General features: G+C 60.3%; 1 long non-coding RNA gene across 1 annotated transcript; it reads right to left on the reverse strand.

The window, feature by feature from the left end:
• Positions 1-1,346: 1,346 nt before the first annotated feature.
• On the reverse strand, positions 1,347-2,372 carry LOC137448235 (uncharacterized). Its single transcript, XR_010989016.1, has 2 exons — positions 2,046-2,372; positions 1,347-1,637 (listed from the first exon to the last, which is right to left on the reverse strand). It is a non-coding gene; the product is annotated as an uncharacterized lncRNA (long non-coding RNA).
• Positions 2,373-11,975: the final 9,603 nt, after the last annotated feature.

Genomic DNA, 11,975 nt, shown 5'->3' on the forward strand with positions numbered 1-11,975 from the left:
CCCCCCCAAGCCACGCGCAGCTCCAGCGGCTGCTATAGAGAAACCCCACAAAGCAGCAGAGACTAGCACTGACCTGGGACACAGCAGAAGAGCTCCAACCTCTACCAGCCACGACCCTGCACTGAGCCATTTTAAAGCATCCGGCGCCATGTTGTTGAGGGCGGTGCCACGCTGGGGGGTGGGGTTCAGGCTGGGGGGGCGATGCTACGCTGAGGGGGCGGTGCCACGCTGGGGGGCGGTGCCGCGCTGGGGGAGGCGGTGCCGCGCTGGGAAGGGCGGTGCCACGCTGGGAAGGGCGGTGCCACGCAGGGAAGGGCGGTGCCACCCTGGGGGGGGGGCGGTGCAACCCTGGGGGGGGGGCGGTGCAACCCTGGGGGGGGGCGGTGCCTGCTTTGTCACTTCACGCTCAGCTTTCCATGGGTTTTATTCCCCTCCAAGATTGTTGAGTTATGAGCAGCTGAGGAGCCCTGGGGAACACCTGTACAGAAATGTTCTTCCAAGAGCTGTCAGAAAAATCTGACTGAGAAGGACTGGGAAAGAACTGGGAGGGACTGGGATACCACTGGGACCCTCACAAGTCTATGGCACCAGATGGGATCCATCCCAGGGCAGAGAGCTCTGGCAGATGAGCTCCAAGCCACTGCCCAACATTTGCCACCAGTCCTGCATGACCACAGAGGTCCCAGGTGGCTGGAAGCTGCCAGTGTGATGCCATTCACGAGAAGGGCTGGAGGGAAGAACCTGGGAACTCCAGGCCTGTAAGCCTGACCTCAGTGCCTGGCAAGACTATGGAGCAGATCGTCCTGGGGGCAATCACAGCAAACCTGCAGGACGGGCAAGGGCTCAGGCCCAGCCAGCAAAGATTTGGTGGGAGGGGCAGGTCCTGCCTCACCAACCTGATCTCCTTCTATGCCCAGGTGACTGCCTGGTAGGTGTGGGGAAGGCTGTGGATGTAGTCTGCCTGGACTTCAGCAAGGCCTTTGACACTGTCTGCCACAACAACCACCTGGCCAAGCAGAACAGCCCACATCCTGGACAGGAGCACTCTGTGCTGGGTTAGGAACTGGCTGGAGTCCTGGGCCCAGAGAGTGGTGGTGAATGGTGCCACATGCAGCTGGCAGCCGGGCACTAGTGGTGTCCCCCAGGGATCAGTGCTGGGTCCCATCCTGTTCAATATCTGTATTGATGATCTGGATGAGGGGAGCGAGTCCATCATCAATAACTTTGCAGATGACACCAAGCTGGGGGCAGGAGTTGATCTGCTGGAAGGTAGGAGAGCTCAGCAGAGGGACCCTGACAGGCTGGACAGATGGGCAGAGTTTGGAAAGCATGCACGGACTCCCTGGTTGGTGAAGCAGGAATTGTTTAGTGGTACAGAACAAGCAGTGTATGTAGGAAAAATCAAGCAGGCTAAGCAATTCCCTGGCATTCTTGCACCACTGCTGCTAATTGAGTTTTCTCCTTTGATATGCAGCTCTCCATTATTATCTTCATCCCATATCAGGTTGAGCTTCTCCGGCACGGAGGCGAGCGTCCTTCTGTCTCGCGCTTCAGGCTGTTTACTGCAGTCAGCTCTTCTTTATCATCAGACCGTTCTTCCGTCGTCCGCAGCCTGTTGTTCTTTCCTGTCCTGAAACCTTCCATAGATACTTTCTGCTTTCCTCCAGGCAGAGTCCAAGAGCATGATATTGAACACATCCAAGTGCCAGGTTCTACACATTACCACAACAACCCCAGGCATTGCTACAGGCTGGGGTCAGACTAGCTGGAGAGGAACCAGGCTGGAAAGGGAGCGGTAAGGGAGTGGCAAAGGGCTGGGAGGGGCTCAGGACAGTACTGGGAGGTACTGGGAGGCTGTGGAAGGACTCTGGGGGGGAGGGTTACTGGGGGGGAGTGAGGAGGCACTGGGAAAATTCTAAGGGTTAACTGGGAGGTACTGGGAAGGGCTCTGAATGGCACTGGGAAGAACTCAGAGACTGTGGAAAGACTCTGGGGCAGTGTGGAGGGGCTGAGGGGGGCACTTGGGGTTATGAGGAGATACTCACAGTGCTCCCAGTGCTCTCCCAGTTGTCTCCCAGTTGCTCCCAGTTGGGTTCCTGCTGCTTCCAGTTGTCTCCCATGGCTCCAGAACTGACTTCAGCTGCTGCAGGTATGGCTCCCAGTCCCTCCCAGTGCCTCTCAGCCCCTACCAGCTTCCTCCCAGACTGGGAAAGGACTGGGAGGCACTGGGAGGGGTTCAGGACAGTACTGGAAGGTACTGGGAGGCTGTGGAAGACCTGTGGTGGGGGTAAGGTTACGGGGGGGAGAGTAAGGGGACACTGGGAAAATTCTAAGGGTTAACTGGGAGGTACTGGGAAGGGCTCTACATGGCACTGGGAAGAACTCAGAGACTGTGGAAAGACTTTGGGGCGGTCTGGAGGGGCTCAGGGGGGCACTGGGGGTCATGGGGAGATACTCCCAGTGCTCTCCCAGTTGTCTCCCAGTTCCTCCCAGGGACCCCTAGTGCTCCCAGTTGGGATCCTGCTGCTTCCAGTTGTGTCCCAGGGCTCCAGCAATGCCTCCAGCTGGTCCAGGCATGTCTCCCAGTGCCTCCTGGTCCCTACTGGTCTCCTCCCATACTGGGATAGGACTAGAAGGGATTGGGAGGTACTGGGAGGGACAGGAATAAACAGGGAGGGACTGGGAGGGGACTGGGAAGGGAGTGGGACAGTGTGGGAGGGGACTTGGAGGGACAGGGAGGGGACATAGTGGGAATGGACTGGGAGGCTGTAAAGGGCTGTGGGAGGGAAATGGGGGACTGAGGGGGGGTACTGGGAATTCCTGGGTCATGCTCCCAGTGCTCCCAGTTGTCTCCCAGTGGGGATGCTACTGCTTCCAATTGTCCACCAGGGCTCTTGCCAGGTAGTGCAGGTATGACTGAGAGGGGACTGGAAAGGGATGGGGAAGGCACTGGTTGGGGACTGTGAAGGGACTGGGATGGAATGGGAGGAACTGGGATGGACTGGGAGGGGCTGGGATGGACTGGGGGGGCACTGGGAAGAGACTGGGATGGGAGTGGGAAAGGACAGGGAGCAACTGGGTGCACTGGAATGGGAATGGGAGGGAACTGGAAGAGACTGGGAAGGACTGGGAGTGCACTGCGACGGGACTGGGAGGGGAGTGGGGAGCCAGTGGGAGGGGATTGGGAGGGAACTAAGAAGGGAATGGGAAAGGAAAAGAGTTGGAAGGGACTGGGAAGGGACAGGGAGGGGATTGGAAAACGACTGGGAGGGTACTGGAAAGGGCTCAGGACAATAGTGGGAAGGACTGGGAGGCTGTTAACAGCTCTGGAGGGGAACTGGGGGGGGCAGTGGGAGGCTGTGGAAGGATCTGGGGTAGGGAGGGTTACTGGGGGGGAGTGAGGGGGCACTGGGGAAGTCTAAGGGTTAACTGGGAGGTACTGGGAAGGGCTCTACATGGCACTGGAAAGAACTCAGAGACTGTGGAAAGACTTTGGGGCGGTCTGGAGGGGCTCAGGGGGGCACTGGGGGTCATGGGGAGATTCTCCCAGTTGTCTCCCAGTTCCTCCCAGGGACCCCTAGTGCTCCCAGTTGGGTTTCTGCTGCTTCCAGTTGTGTCCCAGGGCTCCAGCAATGCCTCCAGCTGGTCCAGGTATGCCTCCCAGTGCCTCCTGGTCCCTACTGGTCTCCTCCCATACTGGGATAGGACTAGAAGGGATTGGGAGGTACTGGGAGAGACAGGAATAAACAGGGAGGGACTGGGAGGGGACTGGGAAGGGAGTGGGACAGTGTGGGAGGGGACGTGGAGGGACAGGGAGGGGACATAGTGGGAATGGACTGGGAGGCTGTAAAGGGCTGTGGAGGGAAATGGGGGACTGAGGGGGGTACTGGGAATTCCTGGGTCATGCTCCCAGTGCTCCCAGTTGTTTCCCAGTTGTCTCCCAGTGTTCCCAGTGGGGATGCTACTGTTTCCAATTGTCCACCAGGGCTCTTGCCAGGTAGTGCATGTATGACTGGGAGGGAACTGGAAAGGGATGGGGAAGGGACTGGTTGGGGACTGTGAAGGGACTTGAAGAGGACTGGGAGGGGCACTGGGAGGGGAGTGGGAGGGCCACTGGGCAGGACTGGGAGGGACTGGGGAGGAACTGGCAGGGACTGGCAAGGACTGGGAAGGGACTGAGAAAGGATTGGGAGGAAATGGGTTGAATGGGAGGGGATTGGGAAGGACTGGGGAAAACTAGGAAGGGACTAGTAGGGGACATGGAAGGGACTGGGATGGAATGGGAGGAACTGGGATGGACTGGGAGGGGCTGGGATGGACTGGGGGGGCACTGAGAAGAGACTGGGATGGGAGTGGGAAAGGACAGGGAGGAACTGGGTGTACTGGGATGGGAGTGGGAGGGAACCGGGAGAGACTGGGAAGGACTGGGAATGCAGTGCGACGGGACTGGGAGGGGAGTGGCAAGTGACTGGGAGGGGAGTGGGGAGCCAGTGGGAGGGAAATGGGAGGGAATTAAGAAGGGAATGGGAAGGGAAAAAAGTTGGAAGGGACTGGGAATGGAATGGGTAGGGAGTGTGAAGGGAGTGGGAAGGAACAGGGAGGGCACCGGGAAAAACTGGGAGGGGACTGGCAATGGCACTGGGAGGACCTGAGTGAAATGGGAGGGGACTGAGAGGGAATGGGAGGAACTGGGAAGGATGGGGAGGGAACTATGAGGGGAATGGGAATGGACTGGGACAAACTGGGAGGGGACTGGTTGGGAAGTGGATGAACTGTGAAGGGACTGGGAAGTGACAGTGAAGGGACAGGAAGGGACTGGGAAGGGACAGGGAGGGCACTGGGACAAACTGGGAAGGGACTGGGGGGGGGACTGGGAGGGGACTGCTTAGGCACTGGGATGGGAATGTAAAAGGGACAGGGAAAAGAGTTGGAAGGGACTGAGAAGGGACAGTGCGGGGAGTTTGAGGGACAGGGTGGACCAGGAGGGAATGGAAGGGACTGGGAGGGTACTGGGAAGGGTCTGGAAAAAGCCTGGGAGAAACTGGGAGGGGACTTGGAGGGAACTGGGAGTGGACTGGGAGGGAATGGGAGGGCACTGGGAAGGACTGGGCGGACTGGGAGGGGACCGGGAGGGAATGGGTGGAACTGGGATGGAGTGGGAGGGAACTGGGAGGGCCTGGGAAGGGACAAGGAAGGGGAGTGGGAAGAGATTGGCACAAACTGGGAGGGGACTGGGAGGGAACTGGGAAGGGAAAAGGAGGGCAGTGCAAAGGGACTGGGAAGGGACAGGAAGGGACTGGGAGGGACTGGGAAGGGCCTGGGACAAATTGGGAGGGGACTTGGAGGGAACTGGGAGGACCCAGGAAGGGACAGGGAGGGGAGTGGGAAGGGACAGGGACGGGACAAGGAAGGGACAGGGAGGGGAGTGAGAGGGAGTGGGAGGGAGTGGGAGGGAACTGAGAAGGGAATGGGACGGGCCTGGAACTAACTGGGAGGGGACTTGGAGGACCTGGGAGGGCACTTGGAAGGACTGGGAGGGCACCGGGAGGGAGTGGGAGGAAACTGGGAGTGCCTGGGAAGGGACTGGAAAGGGCCTGGGACAAATTGGAGGGGACTGGGATGGAACTGGGAAGGGAAAAGGAAGGGACAAGAAGGGTAGAAGGAGGGGACAAGGAGGGGACTGGGAGGGGAGTGGGAGGACAAGGAGGGTACTGAGAAGGGACAGGGACAAACAAGGAAGGGCCTGGAACGAAGTGGGAGGGGACTTGGAGGACCTGGGAGGGCACTTGGAAGGAATGGGAGGGGACCGGGAGGGAGTGGGAGGAAACTTGGAGGGCCTGGGAAGGGACTGGAAAGGGCCTGGGACAAACTGGGAGGGGACTGGGATGGAACTGGGAAGGGAAAAGGAAGGGACAGGGAGGGGACAAGGAGGGGACAAGGAGGGGAGTGAGAAGGGACTGGGAGGGGAGTGAGAAGGGACTGGGAGGGGAGTGAGAAGGGACTGGGAGGGGAGTGAGAAGGGCCTGGAACTAAGTGGGAGGGGACTTGGAGGGAACTGGGAGGGAATGGGAGGGCCTGGGAAGGAACTGGAAAGGGCCTGGGAGGGACTGAGAAGGGACTGGTAGGTCCTGGGACAAACTGGGAGGGAACTGGGAATGCACAAGGAAGGGCAGTGGGAAGGGACTGGGAGGGGATTGGGATGGGACTGGGAGGGACCTGAGAAGGGACTGGGACAAACTGGGAAGGGACTGGGAAGGGCCTGGAACTAACTGGGAGGGGACTTGGAGGGAACTGGGAGGACCTGAGAGGGCACTGGGAAGGACCGGGAAGGAATGGGAGGGGGTGGGATGGAGTGGGAGGAAACTTGGAGGGCCTGGGAAGGGACTGGAAGAAACTGGGTGGACTGGGAGGGGACTGGAAGGGGACTGGGATGGAACAAGGAAGGGACAAGGAAGCAACACGGAGGCAACAAGAAAGGGACAGGGAGGGGAGTGGGAAGGGACAGGGAGGGGAGTGGGAAGGGACAGGGAGGGGAGTGGGAAGGGACAGGGAGGGGAGTGGGAAGGGAACTGAGAAGGGACAGGGAAGGGCCTAGAACTAAGTGGGAGGGGACTTGGAGGACCTGGGAGGGCACTTGGAAGAACTGGGAGGGGAGTGGGAGGGAGTGGGAGGAAACTGGGAGGGCCTGGGAAGGGACTGGAAAGGGCCTAGGACAAACTGAGAGGGGACTGGGATTTAACTGGGAAGGGAAAAGGAAGAGACATGGAAAGGACAAGGAGAGGAGAAGGAGGAGACAAGGAGAACAAAGAGAGTACAAGGAGGGGAGTGGGAAGGGACTGGGAGGGGAGTGGGAAGGGACTGGGAGGACCTGGGAGGGCACTTGGAAGGACTGGGAGGGGACCGGGAGGGCCTGGGAAGGGACTGGGAGGAAATGGGTGGACTGGGAGGGGACTGGGAAGGGACAAGGAGGAGACAAGGAGGGAATTGGGGAGGGACGGAGGGGAGTGGGAAGGGACTGGGAAGGGACAGGGAGGGGATTAGGATGAGACTGGGACAAACTGGGAAGAGACTGGGACAAACTGGAAGGGGACAGGGAGGGAAGTGGGAGGGAACTGGAAGGGTAATGCAAAGGGACTGGGAGGGGAGTGGGAGAGACTGGGTGGAGTGGGATGGACTGGGATGGAACTGAGTAGGCACTGGGATAAACTTTGAAGGGACTGGGAAGGGCCTGGAACTAACTGGGAGGGGACTTGGAGGGAACTGGGAAGACCTGGGAGGGAATGGGAGGGAACGGGAGGGACTGGGAAGAGACGGGAAAGGGCCTGGGAGGAACTGGGTGGACTGGGAGGGGACTAGGACAAACTGGGAGGGGACTGGAAGGGAACTGGAAAGTAACAAGGAATGGACAGGGAGGGAAGTGGGAGGGAACTGGAAGGGTAATGCAAAGGGACTGGGAGGGGAGTGGGAGAGACTGGGTGGAGTGGGATGGACTGGGATGGAACTGAGTAGGCACTGGGATAAACTTTGAAGGGACTGGGAAGGGCCTGGAACTAACTGGGAGGGGACTTGGAGGGAACTGGGAAGACCTGGGAGGGAATGGGAGGGAACGGGAGGGACTGGGAAGAGACGGGAAAGGGCCTGGGAGGAACTGGGTGGACTGGGAGGGGACTAGGACAAACTGGGAGGGGACTGGAAGGGAACTGGAAAGTAACAAGGAATGGACAAGGAGGGGAGTGGGAAGGGACTGGGACAAAGTGGGAAGGGACTGGGACACACTGGGAGCAGACTTGGAGGGAAGTGGGAGGACCCGAGTGAAATGGGAGGGCACTGGGAGGGACTGGGAGGGCAGTGGGAAAGACTGGGTGACCACTGGAAAGGGAATGGGAAGAGACTGGGAGGGGCCTGGGAGGAACTGGGTGGACTGGGAGGGGACCGGGAGGGAATGGGAGGGACTGGTAGGAAACTGGGAGGACCAGGCAAGGGACTGGGACAAACTGGGAGGCGACTGGGAGGGCACTGGAAGGCTAATGGAAAGGGAGCGGGAGGGGAGTGAGAGGGTATTGGAAAGGGACTGGGAAGGGAGTGGGGGGGAGTGGGAGGGAATGGGTGGACTGGGTCAAACTGGGAAGGGACTGGGAAGGGCCTAGAACTAAGTGGGAAGGGACTTGGAGGGAACTGGGAGGGAATGGGAGGAATCTGGGAGGGCCTGGGAAGGGACTGGAGGAAGTGGGTGGACTGGAGGGGAATGGGATGGAGTGGGAGGACACTGGGAACGACCTAGGAAGGCCCTGGAACTAAGTGGGAGGGGACTTGGAGGGAACTGGGAGGCAATGGGAGGGCCTGGGAAGGAACTGGAAAGGGCCTGGGAGGGACTGAGAAGGGACTGGGTAGGTCCTGGGACAAACTGGGAGGGAACTGGGAATGCACAAGGAAGGGCAGTGGGAAGGGACTGGGAGGGGATTGGGATGGGACTGGGAGGGACCTGAGAAGGGACTGGGAAGGGCCTGGAACTAAGTGGGAGGGGACTTGGAGGGAACTGGGAGGACCTAGGAGGGCACTGGGAAGGACCGGGAAGGAATGGGAGGAAACTTGGAAGGCCTGGGAAGGGACTGGAAAGGGACTGGGAGAAACTGGGTGGACTGGGAGGGGACTGGAAGGGGACTGGGAAGGTCCTGGGACAAAATGGGAGGGGACTGGGATGGAACAAGGAAGGGACAAGGAAGCAACACAGAGGCGACAGGGAAGCGACACGGAGGTGACAGGGAAGGGACAGGGAGGGGAGTGGGAAGGGACAGGGAGGGGAGTGGGAAGGGACAGGGAGGGGCCTGGAACTAAGTGGGAGGGGACTGGGATGGACAGGGATGGGCTGGGATGGACAGGGAGGGGCTTGGAGGGACTGGGAGAGAATGGGAGGGGTCTGGAAGAGAATGGGAGGGGACTGGGAGTGCACTGGGAAGGGACTGGGAGTGCACTGGGAAGGGACTGGGAGGGGACAGGGAGGAAAGTGAGAATGGACTGGTAAGGGCCTGGGACAAACTGGGAGGGAACTGGGAGGGGAGTGGGAGGGACTGGGTGGACTGGGAGGGAATTGGGAGGGACAGGGCAGGACTGGGAGCTTGCTGGGAGGGACTGGAAAGGGCCTGGGCGAAACTGGGAGGGAACTGTGAAGAGACTGGGAAGGTATGGGGAGGGCACTGGGACGGACTGGGAGGGAACTGGGAAGGGACAGTGAGGGAGTGGGAGGGACTGGGTGGAACAGGAGGGAATGGGAGGGACTGGGATGGAGTGGGAGGGACTGGGAAGGGGCTGGGAAGGGACAGGGAGGGAACTGGGACAAAGTGGGAGGGGACTGGGAGTGCACTGGGAGGACCAGAGTGAAATGGGAGGGGACGGGGAGGGAATAGAAGGGCACTGGGAATGGACCAGGAGGGGACTGAGAGGGAATGGGAGGAACTGGGAATGACTGGGAGGGCACTGGGCAGACTGGGAGGGGACGGGGAGGGAATGGGAGGGGCTGGGATGGACAGGAATGGGGGGGGGAGAGACTGGGAAGGACTGGGACGGAATGGGAGGGAACTGGGAAGGGAATGGGAAGGGACTGGGAGGGCCCGGGATGGAGTGGGATGGACTGGGATAGGACGGGGAAGGGACTGGGTGGGAATGGGATGGACTGGAAAGGACCTGGAGGGAACTGGCAAGGGACTAAGAAGAACTGGGAGGTAGTGGGAGAAATTGGGAGGGACTGGAAGGAAACTGGGAAGGGACTTGGCTGGGAATGGGAGAGTACTGCGAAGGGACTGGGATGCAGTGGGAAAGGACTGGGAATGAAACTGGGAAGGGACTGGGAAGGGACTGGGACAGTGTGGGAAGGGACTTGGTAGGGATAGCAAAGCGATTGTTACAGACTGGGACAAGCTGGGAGGGACAGGGACAAACAGGGAAGGGACTGGGAAATACTGGGGGGGACTGGGAGAACACATTGCAGTACTGGGAGCCTTTGAGGGAGATCTTGGAGTTCCTGGGAGCACTGTTGTTGCTGCGAGGTCACCGAGAATAGGATCGGAGAGGTTATACTGGCAGCACCGCGTGGGACAGGAGGTCACTCACTGCGTTCCTGGGAGCACTGGAGAGGGATTTTGCAGTTCCCGGGAGCACTGGCAGAGACTGGGAGGCGCTGGGTTCACCCTGGGATCGCTGGGCGAGTCTGGGGGCATTGGGGTCAGCCTGCAAGAGCTGGGAGAGACAGGAGAACAGCTCGTGAACTGGGAGCAGACTGCTCCTGACCGCGGCAAATCGACACCCACCCCCGCCCCCCTCGCTGCTGCCCACCCCCAGACCCGTGGCAGAGTCCTGCAGCAGGGACAAAACAACTCCAGAGAGCAGCAGAGTCGACACTGAGCTGATGCGGAGCAGAGAAAGCAGAGGGGACGAGGGTTACGCTGGCTAGGTCAGAGCCGAGGGGGCGAGGGCGGCGCCATCTTGGGAAGGGCAGGCGCTGTCACGGGGAGGACGGCGCCATCTTGGGAAGGGCAGGCGCTGTCACGGGGAGGACGGCGCCATCTTGGGAAGGGCAGGCGCTGTCACGGGGAGGACGGCGCCATCTTGGGAAGGGCAGGCGCTGTCACGGGGAGGACGGCGCCATCTTGGGAAGGGCAGGCGCTGTCACGGGGAGGGCGGCGCCGAAGGGAGCCGAGCCGAGCCGAGGAGCCGAAGGGAGCCGAGCCGAGCCGAGGAGCCGAAGGGAGCCGAGCCGAGCCGAGGAGCCGAAGGGAGCCGAGCCGAGCCGAGGAGCCGAAGGGAGCCGAGCCGAGCCGAGGAGCCGAAGGGAGCCGAGCCGAGCCGAGGAGCCGAAGGGAGCCGAGCCGAGCCGAGGAGCCGAAGGGAGCCGAGCCGAGCCGAGGAGCCGAAGGGAGCCGAGCCGAGCCGAGGAGCCCTAGGGAGCCGAGCCGAGCCGAGGAGCCGAAGGGAGCCGAGCCGAGCCGAGGAGCCGAAGGGAGCCGAGCCGAGCCGAGGAGCCGAATCGAGCCGAGCCGAGCCGAGGAGCCGAATCGAGCCGAGCCGAGCCGAGGAGCCGAAGGGAGCCGAGCCGAGCCGAGGCGCCGAAGGGAGCCGAGCCGAGCCGAGGCGCCGAAGGGAGCCGAGCCGAGCCGAGGCGCCGAAGGGAGCCGAGCCGAGGAGCCGAAGGGAGCCGAGCCGAGCCGAGGAGCCGAAGGGAGCCGAGCCGAGCCGAGGAGCCGAAGGGAGCCGAGCCCAGCCGAGGCGCCGAAGGGAGCCGAGCCCAGCCGAGGCGCCGAAGGGAGCCGAGCCCAGCCGAGCCGCCGAAGGGAGCCGAGCCCAGCCGAGCCGCCGAAGGGAGCCGAGCCCAGCCGAGCCGCCGAAGGGAGCCGAGCCCAGACGAGCCGCCGAAGGGAGCCGAGCCCAGCCGAGCCGCCGAAGGGAGCCGAGCCCAGCCGAGGCGCCGAAGGGAGCCGAGCCCAGCCGGGGGTTATATAAAAGGTTAATCTTTTCCCATGTTAATTCTTATTTTATACAGAACGGTTAATTTTTCCTATCAGGCTCAGCCAGCCTCTGTTCAGAGGGTTTTCCATTCACATAAAAAATAACCAATCGACAACAAAATCGATACTTTTAAAAAGCCACTCTTTGCATATGATAGATACACACTGCACATTTATATATTTGAGAACCCCACGTACCCCATTTGAAAGCCTCCCTTCTTACGAATTAACACTGTAGTATAGAGGTTTTACTTCGAGCAGTGCTTTCTGGGCCAGATGTAAGCAGCTGAAGACATTTATTACATTATACAGCAAAGTCATATAGTCTAATCAGAAGGCACACGTGGCACATCTCAGTTGGGCATTTTCTGCTGGCATACAATAGGTTGCAATAAAACTATTTTAACACATCCAACCTGTTATAAAATATGCATCCTTTTTTTTTTTTAATATATATAATCCTTCTCTTAAAACGAT

Source organism: Melanerpes formicivorus, unplaced genomic scaffold, assembly GCF_026170545.1.
Source record: "Melanerpes formicivorus ecotype bairdi unplaced genomic scaffold, bMelFor1.0.p_v2 SCAF_23, whole genome shotgun sequence".
In the NCBI taxonomy this organism is placed as follows: domain Eukaryota; kingdom Metazoa; phylum Chordata; class Aves; order Piciformes; family Picidae; genus Melanerpes; species Melanerpes formicivorus.